The following is a 26,371-nucleotide window of genomic DNA, read 5'->3' on the forward strand; positions in this document are numbered from 1 at the left end:
AATGATTTTTAGCCAACACAACCTAAAGGAGAATTAAAGGTCTCGTAAATAGTAGCACAACGGTAAAAAGTCTGACGAGAACGGACATCGGATGAAGAAGTTATGAATTTTTAACGAATTTCTTGTCCCGGTCTGTTAAAAATAATAATATAAAAATTAAAGTCAAAATTAGCCGACGAAGTCTAAACCAAAGTTGTAGAGCGTAATTTTACCTACATGTGCATATAAATAACGTCAAAAATGGAGCTCGTCTGCGAAAGCTATGAATTTTAGAAGTTTTTGCACAAAAACCGAGAAAATTCGCATAGTCACGTTTTTGCCACGTCACCCTCGCTCAAAACGCGCCACGTGTCCAAAAATACTGCTGAATCATTCGAGTTGCTGACTCATCCGAAGGGGTCCACTAGGAGTCTGACGCGTGTCGCCTTCCCTGGCATGAACAGTAGTTGCATGTCGGATTATGATTCTATCGAAGGGAGGCCCAATCTGAATCTCGCAGCTGGACTGAGCCTCGCACCGCCTAGCCTCCGAGCCTCGCAGATGGACTAGTAGACCTCGGTCCAATCAGCAACTGCCACTGAGGCCTTCGCACGTGCAGCCACCTACGGACCCCACCACCAAGCCAACTTCAGACCCCTATAAATACAAGGGGTATGCGAGCCTTCCCGGTTAGATTTGGAATTTTGCCATATTTAGCCCCTTTCTTCATATTTTCTTCATCTTAGCATCGCCCAAATCCCCGATATCGATTATAAACCCCGGAATACGCCACGAAGTGCCCGTGAAGCATGGAAAATTTATCTTTTCGGTTTCGAAGCCCGACCCTCGCAGAGCCCGGTTTCTGAATAAAACTTCCGGTTTTATTAGAAACGATCGTTTTAGGAAACGAATTGCTGCCCGATTATCATCAAATCAAGTGAGTGTATCGTCACCTTCATCTTACACCTAGATATGAAGTATTTTATATGAAATATGTGCTACATGTAATTATATTAATTGTTTAAGTGAGGTGACTGTTGAATTGATGTTTTATACAAGTTTTAAACTGTATATGTATTTTTATCTACAAAAATGTTGGGTAAAACATGGGTAGGTAGTGATGTGTGAAAAAATAAAAGTGATGAGAGGCCTCGATGTGATTTGAGATCCAGTCATCTAGCGGAGTTTGGATGGCAACCACGGACTTTCTAGACAGTCCAGTGGAACACTGGCAGGCCCGCAACCTGTAGGTATAATGAACTAAGAGTGTTCATTCGTTGTACTCCATCCCCCTCATGGTTGCCTTTAGGATATGTATGGCTGAGGAAACCCCTTAGCAGTGGTGTCCATCCCGATGATATTCTTTAGGCTAGGTCCCTTGTGATAAGTGTTTAGGGACGTAAAGTGAGAATAATGGGAACGGGTAATCAGGGTTATTGTTGATTGGTGAACTTAATAAGTTTATTATTACTGTGGGTTGAAAACCCTATTTGCTCACCAGGCTCCCAAGTCTGACCCACTTAGCTTTTTATGTTACAGGTAGTGGACCCCGAGCATAGTCGGAGGACGACGAGAGATTTTTGGATTATAGGCCAGTAATTGTAAATAACTGTTGAAAGGCTTATAATGTCTTGTCTATGCTTTTGATCTGTATCAGAACATGACATCCCAAGGTTTTGATATGAAATGAAACTATACATTTCTTAAAGAAAGGTTTTGCTAAACTTTTATCCTGTTTTGTTTTGGGGACCAATTCCGCAACATCTTTTAAAAGGATTTCTCTGATTTTATTTTAAAAAGCATGAATTAAATTGGTCTTTTCTGGCCAAGAAATTAGGGGATGTCACAGTTGGTATCAGAGTATTAGTTTAAGCGAACTAAGAAATTGTAGGATTTCTAGACTAAAACTTAGAATTCTAAGTGATGATTGTGAGATGAGTGTCTAACATATTTTAGACACGAGCACTTGTTTATTTTAGGCAAGATGCCTAAAATTCCCTTATGTGCTAAATGCTATGTGTATTCCATGTGTGCCATTATTTTTTCGGATCTATGGCCTGTTGCCGACCGGATCTGGAAACCTTATGTGTGTAGCATTCTAAGCGTATGATTACGAGATTAGAACTAACATGTAAATGTTTCGGAGTGATAAGGGAATTAAAATTTATAACAAGGATAAATACCTAAATTCTCCTTATTCGGTATATAGATTGTAATGGCAAGAACTCGTAGTGGAGTTGCAAATGAAAACGGAAACAGGGATCAACAACCTCAACCTCAAGTAGTTGAGCAAGTACCTATTGTAGGAGCTGCACCTGAGCCAATGACGATGGCTGGGGTACAAGCAATGATGCAGATGATGTTAGATCGCTAGATGGAGGAGACAAGGCGATTACTACAACAACATAGGGAAGAGACTACGATACCTGTTGAACACATCTGGAAGTCCGACACCGGTGGAAGTCATGAACTGGATCTCTGAAATGGAGACGATGTTTGAAAGCTGTGAGTGCAGCAATAAACAAAAGACCGCACTTGCAATTCCTCTGTTAAAGTCTGATGTGTTGAGCTGGTGGAAGTTACTAGCTGATTCGATGCCTAAGGGAGAAGCTAGTAAGATGTCTTGGGAAGATTTTGTGGTACAAATGAAATTGCAGTACTTCTCTGAGCAGGATCTTCTGGAAATTAATAATGGGTTCCAGATTAAAGAAGGGAAAGATGAGCGTTACTGAATACGCTGCTAGTTTTTTGGAAAAGATGAAGCTTGTTCCTTACCTAGTTCCAACTGAACTCTCTAAGGTCAACAAGTTTTCCCTCGGATTACCAGCGGACTTTGGTCCGATGGTTAAGCAAGCAACCGCTTTGAAAGCTGCCATCTAGGCTGCTAAGAATGTTGAGGTTCAGATCAGAGAGAAGGGTTTGGAGAGGGCAAAAGTCGGTGAAAAGAGAAAATTTGAAGGAACTTCAGGTTCCAACAAGAAAAGCAAATTTTCTAAGTCCAACAAGTTTGGAGGAGGAGGAGGTGAAGTGAAATGGTGTGAGAAGTGCAAGAAAAAGCACTCTGGGAAATGTAGTGAGGAGGTGACTTGCTTCAAATGTGGAAAGACTGGGCATTATGCCAACGTGTTTCCGTCCGACAAGAGGGTATGTTTTGAGTGCCATGAAGTAGGGCATGTTTTTAAAGACTGTCCAAAGAGGAAGGATGCAACAAAGCCCAATCTACCACCAAAGCCAAAGGCGAGAGCCTTTCAGATGACACTTGAAGCTGCAAAAGAAGAAGTCGATGTCGCTTCAGGTACCTTTCTCGTAAACGAATTACCTACCCAAATTTTCTTTGATTCTGGAGCCAAATACTCCTTTATATCGCATGAATTTGGTAGAAAACTAGCTTTGCCTATAGATAGGCTAGTTAATGCTTTATTAGTCGAGATTGTTAGTGGCAAGTTTGTACCTGTTAGCCATCATATGAAAAACATCCTCATTGACTTCGATGGGAATAAGTTCCATGAGGAATTATTGCCTATCGAGTTAAATGGATTTGACATAGTTTTAGTAATGGATTGGCTTAGTGCCAATGATGCCGAAATATTGTGTAGGAAGAAGATAGTAAAAGTAAACCCACCAGGGAAAGAGTCGTTTATGGTGTATGGAGACAAACACAGAGTAAATTATGGAATCATTTCCCTAATGAAAGTCAGAAAGTGTTTGACCAAGGGATGTACATCATATCTAGCATTCGTGATCGATGATAAGAAGGAAGAGAAGGAGGTGCAGAATATTTCGGTGGTGTGTGATTATCCGGAAGTCTTTCCCGAAGATCTTCCCGGATTGCCCCCTGATCGACAAGTAGAATTTCGTATCGACTTGTTACCACGAACGACGCCAATAGCAAAAGCACTGTATCGATTAGCACCAACAGAGATGAAAGAACTTATGGCACAACTTCAGGAGTTATTGGACAAAGGTTTCATTCGACCTAGTTCATCGCCCTGGGGAGCCCCTGTGTTATTTGTAAAGAAGAAAGACGGGAGCATGGGAATGTGCATCAATTACAAAGAGCTGAACAAAGCGACGATAAAGAACAAGTACCCGTTGCCGAGGATCGATGACCTGTTCGACCAGTTACAGGGTTCGAGCTATTTCTCGAAGATCGATCTTAGGTCGGGATACCATCTACTAAAGGTGAGAGAGCAGGATATCAAAAATACTGTTGAAAGGCTTAAAATGTCTTGTTTATGCTTATAATGTCTTGTTTATGCTTTTGATCTGTATCGGAACATGACATCTCGAGGTTTTGATATGAAATGAAACTATATGTTTCTTAAGGAAATGTTTTGCTAAACTTTTATCCTGTTTTGTTTTGGGGACCAATTCCGCAACATCTTTTAAAAGGATTTCTCTGATTTTATTTTAAAAAACACAAATTAAATCGGTCTTTTCTGGCCGAGAAATTAGGGAATGTCACATCATGTGGTTAACTAAGAAGGGATAATGCTTGGCCCAGCTAAGATTGAATCTACAATAAAGTGGGAACCGCCAAAGAGCCCTACAGAGATCTGAACCTTTCTAGGATTAGTAAGATATTCCTGAAGATTCATCCAAGGCTTTTCTTTGATAGATGCTTCATTGACAACTTTGACCCACAAAGAAGCTACTTATACTTGGAATGAGAAGCATAAAGAAGCACTTGAGAAGTTAAAGAAGAAGTTGTGTGCAGCACCGATTCTTTCTTTACCCGAAGGAGTTGAAGACTTTGCAGTTTATAGCGATGCATCTGGAGTTGGGTTAGGTTGTGTTCTGACCCACAGGGATAAAGTGATAGCATATGAATTGAGACAATTGAACGAACATGAAAAGAAATACCCCACTCATGATTTGGATTTGGCAGCGGTAGTATTCGCTTTAAATATATGAAGTCATTATCTTTATGGCACAAAATGCAAAATTTTCACTGATCATAAGATTCTTCAGTATCTCTTTAATAAGAAGGAAATAGACAATGACGCTGGCTAGAGTTGCTTAACGATTACGAATGTGAAATACTTTACCACCCTGGTAAAGCAAATGTTGTAGTAGATGCTTTAAGCAGAAAAGTGAGCCTTGAAAAGAAAAGGCCAAGAGCATTAAGAATCGAAGTTGTCTCAACTATTGAAGAAAGCATCAAGAAATCTCAAAAAGAAGCTGCTACACCCCTGAATCGGAACGATGCAAACGTTCGGGGGCGGAGGACGTCATGTTTAGTATCACAACATATGTATCATAGCAATCATGGTAACAAACAACCATTGTATTAATATTAAAGTGTTTACAAATAGTGATTCACAAAATATTTAAATCCAAAAGTAATATAACAAATAAGATATGAAGCTACTATACTTCATCTTCTGAATCCTATTACGCGTACCTGTCTGCTAGTTTCCTGAGAATACAAGTTATTTTGAAAGAGGAGATTATCATTTAAGCTGGTGAGTTCATAAGTATTTTAGTGATGTAAAGTAAGTTGAAAGTTCTTTTAGAAAAGTTCACCTGTTCCTCTAGAAGATCCTATATCTTCTAAAATGATTAGAGTTAAGTAAAAATGGCTCTACAATCCTTTTTATGAGTGTTAAATGGATACAAGTTATATAAAACCTAGAGTAAACAAATAATCGGTTGTATGAATCTGCCCTATGTCCACAACCAAACAAGGAACAGGAAATGAGACGGAAGTCACACATCCCATTATTTGTTAGATCTTCGTTGTATATAACCCAGACGTATTCTTTTGGTACTCACAGAGTTAACTATAATAGTTCCTTTATGTTTGAAGAAAACATTCTTTAAGAATAACTCTAATTTCCTTTAGTAAAAATGGTAACCACAATGGTTTCTTCTATAATCACTTAGTTTATACTAGCTATATATAATCTAATATCGAACGGATAGTTAATTGTGTGAATCTGCCTTAAGCCCACAACCAAACAAGGAACATGAAGTAAGGAGGAAATCACACATCCAACTACCCATCGGATGTTAATGATATATAAGCCTCATATATAAACTACGGTATTATAGAACTAACCACTAAAGGTCTTTTAAGTTATATTGGTTTAATAAAATGGATTAAACCCTTTAATGATGAGTTTCTAGTTTAGTTTACTCAATTTTCTATTGTTTGGACGACTACTAGAAGTAATGAAACTTTGTACTCTTAACGCCTCAATCGATACTGTTGTGAGTTTTCGTATATGTTTGTGTGTTTTATTTATTATTGTCCCGTACTTTGTAGATGTACCCTTTATAAATAATTTTGGTTTGATATATTGCTTTCACCTCGTGTTTACTAACCCTGACACGTTGTATTTGTACCTTTGTTAGTGCATACCCGGTAAGATATGATATTACCTCGTTTTTGCTAACCCTGGCACGTTGTATTTGTACCTTCGTTAGTGCAAACCTGGTAAGATATGTTATTTTGTTTTATCATCTCATGCTTGCTAACCTTGGTATGTTGTATTTGTACCTTTGTTAGTGCAAACTCGGTAAGATATGTTATTATGTTTTATCACCCTGTGCTTGCTAACCCTGGTACGTTGTATTTGTACCTTTGTTAGTGCAAACCCGGTAAGATATATTAGCACTTTAATTTGTTACAAACAATGAGTTAAGGATACGATGTCTTCCTAGAATACTAGGGGTATCATATAAGTGTGTAATCCATGATTTATTCTTCAGTTATAGTTATAGTATATTCCTCTCTACACTAATTGGAGTATCCTCCTCCTTGTACTAGTTCTAGTATGATCCTCCCTATAGTAGTTATAGTATGAATTGAACCCCTAAACTATACCTATTATAGTTTACTAGCATGTTTACTTGTATTATTACCGGGTTAAAGAGAAGGCTCATTTATCTACTAAGTTATGATTGTATCTCAAAAACAGAGTTTTATAAACAACAAGATCACATAACTTTAAAAGAGTTTTTGAAAAGATTTGATAACTTATAAAAGCATAAGAAATCTTTTAACGTGATGGTTATCACAAATAAAATTTACACAATTATCATTGTGTTCAACTTATATTCCCCCGCTTAAAAGCATTTAAAACAGTTAAAAGATTGATTATAGGGGTATGAGCTCACCTTATGTGGTTGATTCGACTGCAGATTCGTGTAAGGATGAGAAGTTCCACGAATGAATTCCTGAGACACAAACGAGTCACTTTGGAAGTCTATAATGAGTTCATGGACCAAGAACAAGTGTGTGTTCTTGGTATTCATGGTGAAATGGATGAAGATTTGAAGATCACTTTTGAAGATCAAGATGAAAGGCTTGATGATAGTTGGGAGAGAAACTGGTTTCTTAACATGGAAATGGAAGAAATGAAGGAAAATGAAGGGTATCATCTATATATGATGGAGGTTCATGGCCATGATGGGTGTACGGTCGTACACCTATGTGTACGTCCGTACACTCCTCTTGAAGGGGTGTTTGGCTCGAATGCAATTTTATGAACTTATAGTACCCCTCCCTAAACCCTAACCATGATTGTACTAGGCTTATAACACTCAGACAGACCTCAAAGAATGCTAAAAGATAGCAGAAACGAGTCTGACATTGATTGAATTGATTGTTATACAAGATAAAAAATTCGGGTTGTCACATCTTCCCCCTGTTATAGGGAATTTAGCCCCGAAATTAGAGTTTAAACAATACACATGGATGAGGTGGAACGTATGGATACTCATGACTCATTTGATTCACTAGATATCTAGGGAAATCAAGTCCTCAGAATACGCGTTAGAAGACTTTCGCCACGAGGTACATTTTAGTTTTCGCTCGCTAGACCCCACTGACTAGGGTTTCCAAGGGTTTCCTTCATTAAACTGGATTTCTATAGATTTCCTTACCAAGAAGAGGTTTTTTCTTACATCGATTTAATCGAGTGGAATAATAAGAGTCCCGATGGAAAACCGCATTTTCAAATCTTTATAGACATGGAAGGACATGGTGAAATGTATTGAATTCCCTAAGTAGACGGGACCTATAAGCTTCTAGGCTAATTCTATTTAGAAATCTCACATGGTCCTAAGTACTTTGGAGTTAACATTCCAAGCATCTGAAACACATGATGCCTTTCTCGGGTGAGATCTCCATTTGACGTGATCATCATCCTGTAGTTCCAAAGGTTTTTCTCTTATGACAGGTATAACTTTCCTGGTTGGTTCTAGAAGTTCTAGGTCGTTTTTTGATTCATACATTCTGCTTGGCAGTTTCCTCGAATAGTTTCTTAATCGGCGAATATGTTTTTTGACATTTAACATCTAACTAGTTGCGTGGCACCTACCTTAGTCCAATGCAGAGAGGCTCTGCGCTTACGACCAATGAAGGTTTTCGAACGAAGCAACTCCAAATGCCAGTGTGGTAAAGGACTTGACTATTTGGCAATTAGGTATCCCAAGCTTTACCAAGGTCAATCAAATGCATTTTCAACACAATCCCTAATGGTTGAATCGTCCTATTATTACGTCTGTCGTTTCATGGATGGTAGGCTATGCCCACGACTAGCCTAGCCCTCAGGGATTTTCTGAAGTGACTGCCAAATTTGGAAGGTGATTTTATTATCTCGAATAGAGATCCCAGACATTTTGAACACCGAGCAGTCTAACTAATCTTTCGGACACGCGTTCCATTAGCTTATCTATTGCATTCGTTTTCTTCAATTTGCAAGGAGCGTGCGGATTTAATCCGTCAAGGATCACTCAAAATGATATCGTATCAGCCTGTTGCCTTAGGAAGATTTCATTATGAAGCCCAACGCAATCTGATGCCTCCGATTGGCAGAATACCCACTCGTAGACCTGGCAACTTTACCCTAATGTCCATGATACGATTTATACCTGGTCCATCAATCATTACCTCGTCTATACAAGTCATATATAATGAAGATTAGTATGACGGTCGGATGTGTGACTCTGCCACAGGTCCACAACCAAACAAGGAACATGAGATAGGGCGGATAACACACATACTAAATCCGGATAATCTTAATTATATACTACTCTCACATATGCACTTACTAGTGATAGGTGGGTTGTATTCATTCTTAGCCTCGGTGCTTGAACTTGATCTGCCGAGTGGTAGTTCGGGAAGGTCTGCTGAATATACAGTTGTAAGGTTTCAGAGGGCAAGGTACTCCTCGCATGAGTACTTTGGGGTTTGGATTATGAGCGAGTTAATTCTGAAGTCTAAGTGGGTTGACATTACGAATGACGAGAGTTTCGTGAATTTGACGGTCAAGGCGATGGAAACATATAAACTTAGTATGGTGAGGACCATGCCAACTCATGATGAATGATGATAACAGACTCTTTTACTGAAAAAAAAGGTTAGGCCGATTTGAAAGAAACGTTTGCTATACGAGAATGTATTCTAAGTGTGCTCAATAATGTACTCGGTGTAAATGTTCTAGTGCTTTCTGTTTTCTCCCTAATACTGACATTGCCACAAATCGTACCGCGATGAGCGAGTACCGATAGTGCAGTGTTTTGATAACTAATGTTGATACTTTATGTTATAATCCTCCTTGGTACCAATATGATTTTCCTTCATATACAATTTATGTATAATTAAGATAAATAAGGCAGTCAACTGAGTTACTCTGCCCCAATTCCACAACCAAACAAGGAATAGGAATTAAAGCAGATTCACTCACTCTAAGCATGCAAAATCTTAGCTATGCACAACCCTGATGTACATACTAAGCCACTATAGCTCCTGTGAACGGATCTTTAGTTCTCTCATGAGTGAGTTATTATAATTACTTTTAAATTTTTTCCCCAAGTTTTAATCTTATATAAATATAAATTCATTTTTAAAGTAATTCTTATTTAGAGGACTTACCAAAATCTTCAAAGCTGGATTCCTTGTTGCTTCTTTATGTCTTGTTGTTAGTTTCCTCCTTTTCCTACGTCACCTCTCTCTGTTGGGCAGTCTCCCTTGGCATGTCCCATTTCACCACATGCATGGTATACCTGAACTATACCAACATCGGTGGTTGGAGTGATGTGCTGAATCGGAGTTTCACATAAACGAGCTTCTTCTTCTTTCCTCTCTGTTAGACAATTCCTCTTAAAGTGTCCAGATTTTCCGCACTTGAAACAAGCCAAGTTGACTTGGGAGATTGGCCGTGCTGGCGCCCTGCAGAAATGAACAGTGTGCCCTTTCCTGCTGCAACTCATACACTGCATCTCCCGGCAAGCTCCGTTGTGGTGGTAAGTGCATCTGTTGCACCTTGGAAGATTTCCAGCATATTGTTTGATGGGAGTTGTAGTGGTAGATGAAGTGCCAGATGTTGTGACTGCTATTGTGACTACAGGGGTAGCCACGGGCTGTCGTCTCTTGTTAGAACCTTGAGCCGACCTTTTTGCCTTTTTATCCAAGTATTTTTCCTTCTTGTTCTTATTTTTGTGGTCGGGGGTGTCCTTGTCAACCGACACTCGCTGGTTCCCTTGATTATTATTGCGATTAGCATAATCAGCACCGCTGACATCATTAGCAATGAAATGTGCCAGGACAGCTGTCACAGCAGCTGTGACCACAGCCTGAAAAGTAGCAGAGTCTATATGCAGAATTAGTGCCTCGCCTGTTGGTTGGTTTCCTTCTTCTGAAGACATGACTTTGTTGCACGACGAAGAATAATATCATGAGTAATGATGGTCATCACTAGTAGTATACCAACATTTTAAATATACTAAATAGTTTCACACTTTGCTGGACTATTCTCAATGTTTCTGACAACACTCCTGAGATGTGCCCATGGTAGTGGGTACAAGTAGGTATGGTACGAGTGATATTTAAACTAAGTTAACCCTGGTTTGAGTGTCTCTGGTTCGGACTTTCATAGGGTTCGGGAAACAATTCATAAAGGGAGTCTGTATAAAATGAACTTTATGAATCAGAAATGGCTATCTCGAATGAATTTCTATGAATTGAACGACTCATACTGGCTGCATGAAAATAAATAATCCTAATATATAGTGTGAGTAGTGTATTCACTAGCTCACTAAGTCATTCATGGGTATTATATATTAGTGTGACGCATTAAGACGTTTTAGTTTATCTGGTTGATCACTTCTTGGAAATCTCTCATTGTTTCTCTTTGTCTCCTCTACTGACTGCTATGATGGAGTGGTTACACCTATCTGGGTTTGTCGTGCGAGAATGGAAGTGTATAAAGAATCTATGAGATTAATGGTAACATTATGGGGTGATCCTTACTGGGTCCTCCTATAATCACACAACGTATACTAGTTGTATATAATTTAAGATTAAATAGACCTTCGAATAAGTGATCCTATTCCAAAACCACAACCAGACAAGGAACAAGTAATGAAGCATAAATCACAAATTCTAAGTCTATAAAATCTCAACTATATAAAACCATAGAAGCATACACTCTGGAATCATATACCTACCAGAAGGGTCTTTTAAGTTCTCACATAAGTTATTTATAGTGCCTAAAATACTCCTATAGTTTTTTAATGCAATGAAATCGGTATGTTTTAAACTTGTTGTCTTGTAGTATCATAAAATACTCCCATAGTATTTTAACTTTATGTTCTTATCTAGAAGTCCCTTGAGTAGAGTTACATAAGTTTTAAGACTGTTGCAACACCACATCACTCCCAAACACATGTCGATCATATCTCAAATAAATATAGTTGATCAGGCTATATTGATCCCATATATGATTACATAACTGTTCAGGTTTCACCGTATTTAGACCTGGCAAACGTGTCGTGTAGTGTCGGGTTCGTGTCGTGTCAAGACATTAAATGAATTAAAATGGCTTGAACCTAACCCGACCCATCTAATTATCGTGTCGTGCCGTGTCAACCCATTTATTTTCGTGCCTGTTTCGTGTCGGGTTAAGGTTTAGACCTTATAAATATGTTGTGTCATGTTTGTAACTCCCGTGTTTCTAGGCTAGGCATTAATATTGACATAATGGTCTAGGTTAACCTTTATAACTCATTTTGAAGAAATGAAAAAGGATTATGTGAATTTTATGTGAATTATGTGTTTTATGCTTAATTATTAGGATTTAATTAATTAAGAATAAAAATGAGCGTCAAAAATAAATATTAGATAAAGCCGATATCTTTAGATGAAGTTGTAGTGGTTGAAACAAGGATTTCGGAGATATAAAGAATACCAAAATCCGAGTTATAACGAAGAAGTTATGACCTGTCGAAGTTTCGCGACAAAACCGACATGACGCTGAATGTCGTAAAAAGTGAGTTTTTGATAAACTACTTTTTAGCCTTATTAATCTAAACGAAAGTCATAGTATTCGTTAAACTGAGAAATTCGATTAAAAGAATGCCCAAATCTGACTTCGTATGAGGAAGTTATGATTTTTCGAAGTTTCAGCTTAGCAGTAGACAACTAAAAACTCGAATTTTAGATTGAACGATTTTTAACCGACACAACCTAAACAAGAATAGAAGGTCTCGTCATTAGTAGCACAACGGTAAAAAGTCTGACGAAAACGGACGTCGGATGAAGAAGTTATAAATTTTTAACGGATTTCCTGTCCCGGTCTGTTAAAAATAATAATAATAAATTAATTCAAAATTAGCCGACGAAGTCTAGATGGAAGTTGTAGAGTGTAATTGTAGCTACGCGTTCATATAAAGAACGTAAAAAACGGAACTCATATGCAAAAGTTATGGATTTTAGAAGTTTTGGTGCGAAAAACGAGAAAAATCCCCAAAACCGAGGAATTTCGCACACATGGACTTCGCCCACGTCTCCTCGCTTCGCATACGCCACGTGTCCTGTTGAGTCAGCCAAGCTGCTGAGTCACCCGAGCTGCTGAGTCATCTGAGCTCATGGCCTTATCCGAAGTGGTCCAGTGAAGATCTGACGCGTGTCTTCTCCCTCCTATCTGAACCCTCACGGAAGCCACGAGCTTCCCTCATCGGATCCGGACTTCGGTCCAATCACAAGCTGCCAGCGAGCTCCTCGCAGGTGCGAGCCATGTGAGCCATTCGCAGACACGTGCGAGCGTTCCCTGCGAGCCCTCGGATCTGCGAGGCGTGGCTTCCTCTCAGCCGTCCGATTAGAAGCTCACCCCTATAAATAGAAGGGTGCGAGACCCCCCGGGTATACTTTGGAAAATTGTCAATTTTAACCCCTAAACCCATATTTCTTTCATCTTAACATCCCGCAAAGCCCCGATATCGATTATAAACCCCGGAATACTCCACGAAGTGCCCGAGAAGCCCGAAAAATTTATCTTTTCGGTTTCGAAGCCCGACCTTTGCAAAGCCCAGTTTCTCAATAAAACTCCCAGTTTTATTAGAAACGATCGTTTTAGGAAACGAATTGCTGCCCGATTATCATCAAATCATGTGAGTGTATAGTCACTTTCATTTTACACATAGATATGAAGTATTTACCTTATAATACGTGCTATGTGTAAATATATATTAATTGTTTATTTGAGGTGACTGTTGAGTTGACATTTTATACAAGTTTTAAATTGTATAAGTATTTTTATCTACAAATATGTTGGGTAGTGTTGGATTAGTGTCTAAGACCATAACTATTTTGGTATGTACTTGACCCGATGGTGCATGGTCCTTTTGGGTTGCCTTCACCAAAGCAACTTGATAGGATGAATTATGGAGAGAAAGGATTAATTATGATTTATTAATATATTATGAGAATAATATATTAAAGGAGAAATCATATTGTTTAATTAATATTAGTCAAGAATTAATAAAAATTAAGTTTGTGGCTAAAAGAGATTAATTAAACCTAAGGGACTGAAATTGTAATTATAAGATAATTGCAATTGGGCTATGGATTACCTTATAATATAAGGTTGGACAAATTCTATGGGGAAACCCATTAGAAATCGTCCAAGGCCTTTAAGAAAGGAGTCCATGGGTTACTTAGGGCCTAAGCATCCAAATTAGGGTTTCCTAGTTTAAAACCCTAATAGCCTACATGTATAAATAGTACCCTTAAGCTTCAAAAACGTGGTGAACTAATTAGTTAGGGTTTCCACACATTTTGGGCAGCCTCCTTCTCTTCTCCTCTTCATCCTCTTGCTCTTGGTGTTTGTGAGCCATTAGAGGAGTGACATTTGTGACTCTAAGATTTCCAAAGTCAATACAAGAAGGAATTGAGATTGTTATTACTATATAACAATCAAGGTATGATCTAAACCCTTATTCATATGTTATATTGATTAGATCTAGGGCTTTAAGTCTTGGATTAAAAGCATGTACAATAGAGAAACCTAGATCCAAGCTTTAGGGTTGGCATGAGCACATATGATGTCTTTTTGGCTAAAACCCATCAATAGGTATGATTGTCAAATTCATCAAGTGTAGAATTTGGAAAAAGGATTTTCTTATTTTGCACATTTGAAATTGGAAAGTTGTAATGTCTTGGATAAGACAAAGATCAACTAGGACCAATTTTGTGAAGTGTCTTGTCTTGATAAAAAACTACACTAACTCTTGAAATATTTGTTTGTCAAGAAATGTTTATTGACAAGAGAATCTTATATGTCAAGGAGTCAGTGGGAGTCTTAATGATCTTGAAAAGTTTCAAGAACTAATCAAGAATAAACCTTATCGATCATCACTAGCACACGACTTGAGGTTTACAACCTATCGTGTTGACACTATCCTGTTTCTATACTGTTCCAATTTAGTTAATTATGCATGTAAGTTCTATGAGTTCTCATTTGAATGCATAAAAGGCAAGCACCTTAATCAATGAAAAGTACATTGATGGGAAAGGGTGAGCTGCTTAACTACTTGGAAGACATGGTGGGCAGCCGTGTTACCATAAGGCAAGAAATCAAGACTGAATCGGTCCATATGAGTTTGAATTTTTCGTAAACTTTGTTTTTGACAAATTCACATTGATAGGAACACATACACCATTAAAATCTAAGTGTCATAAGATTCCCTCCTTCATGAAAATGATTGTGAGGAAATGCTTTCACTAAGAGAGATTTTAAGAAGATAGCGATTGTAAAATTGTATTCTCAAATTTGATTATGGTTACGGTATCCCTCTCCATAATTCGAATTGTGAGATTTGGCAATTAGTCTGAATTGTTTAAGACACACATATGAGCTATCTTAGACAATGCTATTTGAGATTAAGAAGCTTAGATAAAAGATTGTCAAAGCAATAAGTATTAGAAATGTGAACTTAAGAAATTCAATAGGTATTGTTTTTCTGTAAGTTAAGCTATTTTCTAAATACATGTCAAAGCTAGTGGGAGCATAAGTGTTATGCTTATTTGATAATAATCATCATGGTAGTGGGAGCATAAATGTTATGATTGTATGATTATTAAGGCAAGTATTGCAAGTTAGCAATATTAATTATAGAAAACAAGAGCTATACTTTGCAAAGTCGTAAAGGTTGAATAGTTGTTTTGCTATAATTAAAGGAGAGAATTTTGTACTTCATTTCAAATCTAAAGGCTTAGGTTGTGGAATGTTAATAAATTTATTCAAAGGAAACATAGTGTGTTCTTAAATTTCGATTATGATTACGGTATCCCTCTTTATAGTTCGAGTTGTAAGAGCGAGACACATAAAATATTATGGCAAAAGATTGAAATCTTTATGTAAGACATTATGCATCGTGTTCCATACGCCTCGGGTATAGGATCGATTGCGAATGCTATAATATTTGACCATTCTAAAATTTTCCAAATGTCTAGCGCCTTTAGAGGGAAAAAGGACTAGAATTGGTTTTGACTAAGATAATTAAACAACTATCAAAGGATGACCCAAAGCTTGCTAAGGATTGGTCACTTGTGAGTAGTTAGAAGTATGATATTGGATGGAGCATATCAACATTGTTATGAATAGATAAGATTCTATTGAGAATGAGTTGTCATATGGTAAGTATGGAAAGGTTTCCATATTGTGAGTTAGATATTGAGAATCTATGTTTAAGATTAGAAAATTTTATGCAAAAGGATGTTCAAAGGAATGTACTTTGAGTGAGAGACATCACATCTAAGGAATTGTATTGTAACAATTTTTGATAGAGAGCTTTGTAATTCATTGGCAAAAGTCATTGTGACATTAGTGCAGTGACATTAAAAAAGGATTATTGCATAAAATGTTAGAATCTAACGTATTCTATAAGTGACAAGAATTTGATATTCTTACACTTGTGATTGGAATTGGGAATTGTGAAATGAGTATGATTGGAAATGTGTTCATTTGATCTATTTCACAAAGTAAGGACCATAGGTAAACATTGTGTGCATGCTAAGAGCATGGGACAAGTATAGTTATGATTCAAGTAAGAAGTTGATTACCCGAAACAACAAAATAATGAGTAATCAATATGGTGATAAATAAAAGTTGTTTTATTTATACTCAAAGGATTGAGGCCATATGGGATTAGTATTATTCTTGTGTTTCACTTTGCATGTTTTGACTTCCTGAATAATTTAATTGGTTAAGCATAGTAAAATTATTTGAACGGACCACAGTCGTTCATATGTTGGAAGTAGGTATGAATGAAGACTATCGTGAATTGGTGTGTGGATTGTCTAAAGAGCATTAGACATAAGCAAATGTTTGCTGCAAAGTTCATGAGTGCTTATGAATATGATCTGAGCATTGGATTAAACCCACGCCCACTTGGATCACTTCATGGATTTTATCACAAGTGATTGGTGAGACGATAACATCTTATATTCTTGAAACCGAGATATGTGAGTTGTATCTTGCGAGTCGGTTGCACATTGATAATATGTAAATGCACCAGTAACTTCGTGTTATAAAATATATTGTTGTGTGTGATTTGGTGAGTGAGTACAAGTGAGCATTGAGTCAAAGTTTATTCATTCCTTTTATCCAAAGTGGGATAAAAGCGATATCTGTGGGCCCCTCGATGATTTAGTGATGCACCTAAGCGCTTGGCCAAGCTGGGACTAAATTGATGTGTTCAATTGTAGTCTGTTGTCAGTCGTCATAAATCTGAATTCGGGAAACAACACATAGACAGAGAGAATGATTTAGGTCCATGTCTCAGTCTATAAGATAATATCTAGAATGGAGGAATATATGATCCCTTATTAGAAGGACACGCGTATCTGATGTGATCAGAGTTGACAGTGGCTTTAGAAAGGTATGATTGCAAATCAGGATCTGAAGTCATACGCGGAATAGTTATTAGACTTATCCAAGTGGGAGACTGTTGGATTAGTGTCTAAGACCATAACTATTTTGGTATGTACTTGACCCGATGGTGCATGGTCCTTTTGGGTTGCCTGCAGCAAAGCATCTTGGTAGGATGAATTATTGAGAGAAAGGATTAATTATGATTTATTAATATATTATGAGAATAATATATTAAAGGAGAAAGCATATTGTTTAATTAATATTAGTCAAGAATAAATAAGAATTAAGTTTGTGGCTAAAAGAGATTAATTAAACTTAAGGGACTGAAATTGTAATTATAAGATAATTGCAATTGGGCTATGGATTACCTTATAATATAACGTTGGACGAATTCTATGGGGAAACCCATTAGAAATCGTCCAAGGCCTTTAAGAAAGGAGTCCATGGGTTGCTTAGGGCCTAAGCATCCAAATTAGGATTTCCTAGTTTAAAACCCTAATAGCCTACATGTATAAATAATACCCTTAAGCCTCAAAAACGTGGTGAACTAATTAGTTAGGGTTTCCACATGTTTTGGGCAGCCTCCTTCTCTTCTCCTCTTCATCCTCTTGCTCTTGGTGTTTGTGAGCCATTAGAGGAGTGATATTTGTGACTCTAAGCTTTCCAAAGTCAATACAAGAAGGAATTGAGATTGTTATTACTATATAACAATCAAGGTATGATCTAAACCCTTATTCATATGTTATATTGATTAGATCTAGGGTTTTAAGTCTTGGATTAAAAGCATGTACAATAGAGAAACCTAGATCCAAGCTTTAGGGTTTGCATGAGCACATAGGATGTCTTTTTGGCTAAAACCCATCAGGTAGAACATGGGTAGACAGTGATGTGTGATAAAATAAAATTGAGGAGAGGCCTTGATGTGTTTTGAGATCCAGTCATCTAGCGGAGTTTGGATGACGACCACGGACTTTCTAGACAGTCCAGTAGGAAACATTAGCAGGTCCGCAACCTGTAGGTGTTAATGAACTGAGAGTGTTCATTCGTTGTACTCCATCCCCCTCATGGTTGCCTTTAGGACATGTATGGCTGAGGAAACCCCTTATTAGTAGTGTCCATCCCGATGATATTATTTAGGCTAGGTCCCTTATGGTAAGTGTTTAGGGACATAAAGTGAGGATAACGGGAACGGGTAATCAGGGTTATTGTTGATTGATGAACTTAGTAAGTTTATTATTATTGTGGGTTGACAACCCTATATGCTCACCAGGCTCCCAAGCCTGACCCACTCAGCTTTTTATCTTCCAGGTAGTGGACCCCGAGCATAGTCGGAGGACAATGAGGATTTTTGGTTTATAGGCCAGTAGTTGTAAATAACTGTTGAAAGGCTTATAATGTCTTGTTTATACTTTTTATCTATATTGGAACATGACATCCCGAGGTTTTGATATGAAATGAAACTTGAAGAGAATTGTTATCGAGATTATGAAAGCAATTATGATTGAATGATTGAAAAGTAAGAACACAACGAGTAAATATTAATCAGATCTTATATTGATGAATACTGATTACAAAGCTTTAAGCAGAAAGAGTACTCGAGTTCCAAAAGTTCTTTCTACTTCTAACCTCAGTTCCTATTTATAGGAAACCTGAGTCTACAAAAAATATACTAAGTCTATTACAATACGCTTCGTATAAAATTGTGGCTTAGTAAAATAACTAATATGCGAAACCCAAAAGAAACAACCACTTCGACTTTTACAATACATAGACTCTACAATCTCCCCCTTTGTAAACAGTGGAAGGTATTTTGTCCATAAGTCTCTGAACAGCTGAGTGAATTGTCTTTTGCACTTCAACATACCAAGAAATCACCTTCTTAAGCTCCCTCTTGTCTCCTTCATTATTCTTCTTGCAGTTATTCATATGAACAATAAAATTCATATATTGCGAAGAAGTATATCTTTCAATTTCCGAGACCTTGAACAAAAATTTCTTGGGCTTTCCTTTTGTATCCTTTCCTAAAAATACCATGCCAAAAGGTTTTAGGCATATTTCACCAACAACATACTTAGATAATGCTGACTGGGTCAAGGTATCTTCCCAGGGGACATTCACTTCCCTTCCTAAGGTCAACTGATCGTTGTTTAAATTTAGATTGTTTTAAGAAATTTGTAAGTGTTGCATACCATGCTCTTGGTGCTTGTTTTAACCCATAAACTGCTTTGTCTAGAATATAGACATGATCAGGATGTTCTTCATTTATAAATCCCGGTGGTTGTTCAACATATATTGTTTCTTCAAGTTCTCCATTTAAGAATGCGCATTTAACATCCATTTGAAAAACGTTAAAGTCTTTGTGAGCTGCATAAGCTAAAAATATGCGAACTGCTTCGAGTCTTGCAACAGGAGAAAATGTTTCTTCATAGTCTATTCCTTCTTGTTGCGAATATCCTTTAATAACTAGTCTAGCTTTATTTCGAATAATATTGCCATCTTTGTCGGTTTTATTTTTAAAAATCCATTTTAATCCGACAATTGAAACATCAGAAGGTTTAGAAATTAATCTCCAAACCTTGTTTCGTTGAAATTCAGCCAGTTCAGATTGCATAGCAACAACCCAATCTGAGTGTTCCATAGCATCCTTTACTGTCTTTGGCTCTATTTTTGAAATAAAGACATTAAACATACACAATTCTTGATTCGCATTTAGTACCTCATTTTTCCCACGAATTTGAGCTCTTGTTAACACACCATCTTGTGGATTCCCAATCACTTGTTCTTTGGGATGATTTCTTGTCCATTTCTCAAGTGGTGGAAAATCAGGATTAAACTCCAATGGTGCATCTTCATACATATCTTCATTTTCAGATCCTGCAACAGAAAAATTATCATTTAATTCATGAAACTCATCCTTTTCATCAAGATTAATTATCTCTGTTTCATCATGCTTCCCCTCAACATGATGTTCATCTTGATTCTCCCCCTCAAAATGATATTCTTGATAATTTTGCAAATGCTCCCCCTCAACTTGATGATTTTGTTGGGATTGTAAATGCTCCCCCTCAACTTGATGATTCATATTTTCATTCTCTCCCTCGAAAGTTTGCTGTTTTTGTTCATTGTTGATCGTATGCTCCCCCTCCATATGAACTTCAGGCACACTTTCGCAAGATATTGACCTTGTAGTGATTGTTGAATCGTCAGTATGTTTTGAGGATTCTGATGTTTGATTATCAGGAGCATTAGTTTCTGCATCAATTGCCCTGTCAGGAGTTCCAAAAATTAAGTCATAATCAAAATCATTTATTTTTGAATTATCAATGTTAGTATCTGAATTAACAAGAATTGATTTATGTTCAAATTTACTATCCGTTTGTTTAAGATAGTAATCAGCAAAAGTTAAGTTGAAAGTTTCTTCAACTTTTCTTGTTTGCTTGTTTAACACCCTGTATGCAACCGAATTTTGTGAATATTGTAAGAATATGCCTTCATCAGGTTTAGTTTGGAACTTGGTCAGATTATCTTTTAGATTCATTATAAAACACCTGCAACCAAAAACATGGAAAAATTTGACATTAGGTTTTCGATTGTTGAGTATTTCATATGGAGTGACATTGAATCTGCGATGAATGAATGACTGATTCTAAGTAAAACAAGCAGTTGATACTGCTTCAGCCCAAATATATTGAGGTAAGTTCGCATATGTCAACATGGTTCTGGCTGCTTCGCATAAAGATCTATTTCTTCTTTCAACAACACCATTCTGTTGTGGAGTATATGGTGAAGAGAAATTATGTGAAATGCCTGTGTCTGTGAAAAAAGAGTCCAGTGTTTGATTTTTAAACTCAGAACCATTATCACTTTTAACTCTGCAAACATTCTTTTTAAGGCTAATCTCATTCTTTTTGATAAATCAATCATCGTCTGAGCAACTTCAGATTTTAACCTAAGAAAAAATACCCATGTGAATCGAGAAAAATCATCAACAATAACTAAAATGTACCACTTTTTATTGATTGTAGCAACAGTCGACGGTCTACATAAGTCAATGTGAAGAAGTTCCAATGGTTCTACGATTTTTGAATCTATCACAATCAGATGACCTTTTCTATGTTCTTTTCCTTGTTCGCAAGCTGCACACAAAGTATCATTGTCAAATTTTAGTATAGGTAAACCTCGGACTAAATCTTCAGTGAAAAGTTTATTAATATTGCGAAAATTCAAATGTGACAACCTTCTATGCCAAAGCTAGATGACATCATTAGATGCCTTTGATAGTAAACACACAGCAGGTTTGCCCACGATTGGTTTGATGTCCAGTGTAAACATATCACAATATCTTTTGGATTTGAGAAGTACTATATTTGTTTTCGCATTTGAAATGATACTTCCTTCTTCATTAAACATAACTTGATTTCCAGTACCCACAACAAGTTGCGAAACACTAATCAAGTTATGTTGAAGACCTTCAACATAAGCAACCCTGTTAACAGTGAATTGTCCATTCGTGACTTTTCCATAATCCTTCACTTGACACTTGTGATTATTCCCAAATTTGACTCCTCCAGCATTTTCCAAGCTTTGATAATCTCGCAAGTTTTCCATTCTTTCAGTCATGTGATGAGAGCAACCACTATCAATATACCATTTCGCATCATATTGCACATCACACATCACCTGCATTTATTGAAAAAATTTAGGAACCCAAGACTTATTGGGTCCTTCATTAGTAGTTTTGAACAAATGCTTTGTATTTAAAAACCATGATTTCAATTTGTCTGAGACACTTTCCATTATATCAACATCATCAGATCTAGATATAGAAATATAGTTGTCCAAAAGTTTTGGATTTTCATTGATTTTCACCTCATTTTTCATAACATTCACAACTTTGATAACTGGTTTCCATTTTTGTACCAGAACTTGCGAATCATGAGATAATGAACTACCAGTGGAAGAGTTATTCACGAACTTGTCAAATGCATGCTTTATTTATTACTCTGAAAACTTTACATTTTGATATTGTCTTCCTTTCCCTTCAAACCAACGATTGATCGTACATACATCAGATTTTCCTTTTGTATATGAAACTTTGGTCGGTTTTGAAATTGAAGGATTTGGAAAATTTGGTTGTTTAGGTGTAAATTTCATTTTGGTTTGTGTTGTGACATTCAAAGTTGATGAATTATTCGTGAATTTGTCAACATTACAAAACTTTTGATTATTCACAAATTTTTGCGAAGTCTCAAATTTTCGATTGTTGTCATATTTGCGAACAAATTTATCATTATTTGTCATTGGAATTTTGTCAACAGAATATATTGGTTTATGAAAACTTGTATCTTTTTGTTTATTCATTCTTTGAAATTTTGATGATTTTGACTTTGAAATCTGTTCTTTTTCAACTTTTGATTTGTCATTGGACACAACTTGCCAAAATATTGCTTTTCTTTCTTTTCTTTTTGAAACATTATTTTCTGTTGAATAATTTCCAACCATCAATTTAAATTCATGAGAATTTAATTTCACTTCAATCTTTCATTTTGCAACATTCTCAAAAACTTTGTTTGCTTTTTCCCCTTTAACCACCCATTTTTGTGATGATTTTTGATTTCGAAAAACATAAGAATTTTGAGTCAAATTGTTTTCTACTGTATTTTGATTTGCGAAGAAACCTTCAGTAGTTGACCTTTGATTATCATTTTCAACCATTTTGTTGAATTCAGGTTTAATTTTTTCAGCATTCCCAGTAGTGACAAAAACTTGATTTGGAAAAATTGTGTTATCATTGTATATAAAATTTGGATAAACCACAGTGTTAGTTTCCAAATAATGTGCACCTTTGTCATTTAGAATTTTGTCGAATTCTTTTGTATCACCAAACACTTGATCAACCACAACTCGTGGAGGTATTTCATGTGATTCCTTCACGTCTTCTTTATTTTCATCAGTGTCATCAGATTTCCAGCTTTCAACTTCCACATTATCAAAATTACAATGTTGCGACGTAGAGGGTTTTTCAATGTCATCTTTGACTATTGAATCAACTAAAATTTCTTTACCTTTGATCTTAGATGTGATATTAATGATTGACAATTGAGAACAATCAACCTCTTCTTCCTCTTCAATCTCACTGATTTCACTCACATTATCTGAATTGTCATCGACATCAGCATAATTGAGTTGAGAATCAAGAGTTGAGGTTTCGGTTTTCTTTAAGATTTTCACTTGTTCATTCTTTGTCAAACTTTCATTGACAATACTAACCAACTCATCAACATTCAAGTCTTCATCAATTTTGACAATACCATATGCGAATCTATCATCAGGTATTTTGTCAAATTGAGCAATTGTGTTTTCGCAATCATAAGACACAACATCAACTTTTTCACGATCATATTCAAGAAAAGGTAAAAGTTTCCTATGTTGTTCTTTGCTAATGTCAGATGAATGATGTAAAGCAGTTAATTTTGCATACAAACGCTTAGCAGAGTTACAGTATATGTTTCTTTGTGCTAGTAACAACCTAACTTCATTTCCAAGATTGTCCCTATCACAATTTACATTTTTGATTTGTAGTTCAAGTTTGTCTACTCTGCATCGTTTTATTTCGAACTCTCTTCGTGTCTCAACTAGTTGCATATTTAAATTTTGAGCTTCAGTACTAGCAGACACAATAACAGAATCAAAATAAGCAACAGTATCATCAAAAGAAGTAATTTCAGCATCATAAGCAGATAAAGGAATATTAAAAGATTCAAGAATAGCACGTACCCTGGTAGTCATTGGTGATTTGTCTGTGGATTTGGATACGAAGCACCGACCTGAAACATTCTGTTGGGTAGAGTTTTGTTTTGTATTGCATCCATTGGGCTCGCTTATTAGTCCAAGTTTTGTAACTCCGGTTTGGGCCTGTCCAGCCGTGAGCCTTATAGGGTTTAATATAAATATACGTGCTTGCATGCATCTTAGGTTAACGATTGATAACAATTACGATAGAGCAGATTTGATCAGAGCATTACTTAGAAGTTTTATCATCGTTCTTGTAACCCTAAATCCTCTATAGCGGAAGTTCTTAATCGAGCTCTGCTGAGGATTGTTTGAATCAATCATTCGACACTCTTTGATCCATTCTCGTGTTCTTTACAGTTTTCTTATTTATTTTTTTACCTGTTTTAAAGATCTAAACGATCTTCAAGTTAGTTTTTTTAACTTATCAATTGGTATCAGAGCAGGAGGCTGTGTAATTGATACACATCTTTTCTGTGAAAAAGGTTGCGATTAGGGTTATTCCGCATTGATCAATATTTATTGAGCCGTCATCCCATAATTGACGTAACTCAGCATTTATTATTTTGCCCTAATTTAATACATTACAAGTCTGATCTTTAAACAGGTTATTCGATCAAGCATGGACGAGTCGCAATCCAATCCCATTAATATTTCGAACAGCATTGGATCAACAACGAAGATTCCCATCCTTTACACCCAGGATTATGAAGTCTGGTCGCATCACTTTGAAGATTATGTTATAGGATCTGAGGACAATGGATACCTCATCTGGGAAGCAATCGTATCTGGACCCTTCGCTCATTCAGCAACTTCAAGGATTATTAAAACTCAGAAGGAGTATAATGATCTTTTGAAAGATGTTAAAGATCTTTTGAAAGATGTTAAAGATCTTGCCCAAGACGAAAAAGATAAATTTTAGTGCAACATTAAAGCATTGAGATTAATCAGATTCGCCCTTCAATCTGACACTTTCAGGCTGGTGAGTTCATGTACAACTGCCAAAGAAATATGGGACAGGATACGAGAATTGTATTCTACGGACGAAGATCTTGAACACTCCATTCAAACCTTACTCTTGTCCGACTTTGGTGAATTCAAGCAGGGAGCCGAAGAGACCGTGACTCAAACGTTCGATCGCTTCAATCATCTTCTTAGCAAGATGATTAAACATGACATTAAAAGGAAGCTAATTGAGCAGAAGGTTACGTTTTTGAACGGCCTCGGGTTTGAGTGGAGAGCTGTAGTGTCCACAGTTAAAGCGCATGAGCAATTCAAATCTTATTCTCTGGCAAAACTGGTAGGCATTCTGAAATCTCAAGAAAAGATCGTGCTACAGGAGAAAAATGTGGTTTCAAGCCTGGGTTCATTGGCCCTCCTGTCCAAAAGCAAAGCGGTGATGGAAGAAGAAGACCTCAACTTGGAGGACTATGACCTTACTTCTGAAGACTATGCTATGATGGTGTCAAACCCCAAGAGGTTCATCAAGAAAAGATTTCCCACCAATAAGAACCGAAATTGGCAGGGAAGTTATAGCTCTGAAAAGGTCAAAGATGAACCGAAGGCAGAAGAATCAAAGAAGGAACCGAAAGCTGAAGGAGATTCGGGAGTGAGCTACTATTACTGTGGAGGAAAGAACCACTATGCAAAAGATTGTGTCCTCAAGAAAATGGCAGAAAAGGATGAGGAGAAAGATGAAGAAGGTTTGTTGCTGAAAAAGCTGGATGAGATCAGGAAGAAGAAATCTGTTGCTAACCCTTCTATGAATGCTTTAATTGTGCAGGGTTCGGTAGCGAATGATGAGTTCGGTGGCATGGAGGTCTGGTCAACCGACTCTGAGGATGAAGAAGTAAGGAAACCTTCTCACGGAAAGGCTTATGTGGCGAAAGATGAGCGTAGTGGTGGCAAATGCTTGATGGTGTCTGATGTATCTCAGATGAGGGGATACAACACTGATGGTGGGAATGAAGACACGAAGGAGCAATAGGACATGTGCTTTACAGCAAAACCGCTCAGCGTGCAGTTCAACGAACTTGATGAACTGATCAAGAAGGTACAATCCGTTTTTGTTTCATTCAAAGTCCCACAATGCTCATACGAAAAAGAATTAAAAAGTGTTAATTCAAGAATCTCTCATCTAGACAGCAGTTTAACTCAAACTCGAGTCACCAATTCTAACCTAACTGACCAAATAAGCAGGGTGTCTTCGAAGAGTGAGGAACGGAGGATGTGGATCGAACTGAAGGAGTCGGAGTTAATCAAAATCATGGATGAAAACATTTATTTGCAAAGAGACAATTTAAAACTTTTAAAACAGCGAAATGTTTTTTGTTTGATTGCTAAGCGTCTTTACAATAATATCACTCAACTTCATTTAAACTGTGAAATAGAGCAGAAAATTCATTGCATGATTTTGCCCTTCCTTGAGTTTAAGGAGG

The sequence above is a fragment of the Lactuca serriola genome, chromosome 1 (genome assembly GCF_051521515.1).
Source record: "Lactuca serriola cultivar US96UC23 chromosome 1, Lser_US96UC23_V15, whole genome shotgun sequence".
NCBI classification, from domain to species: domain Eukaryota; kingdom Viridiplantae; phylum Streptophyta; class Magnoliopsida; order Asterales; family Asteraceae; genus Lactuca; species Lactuca serriola.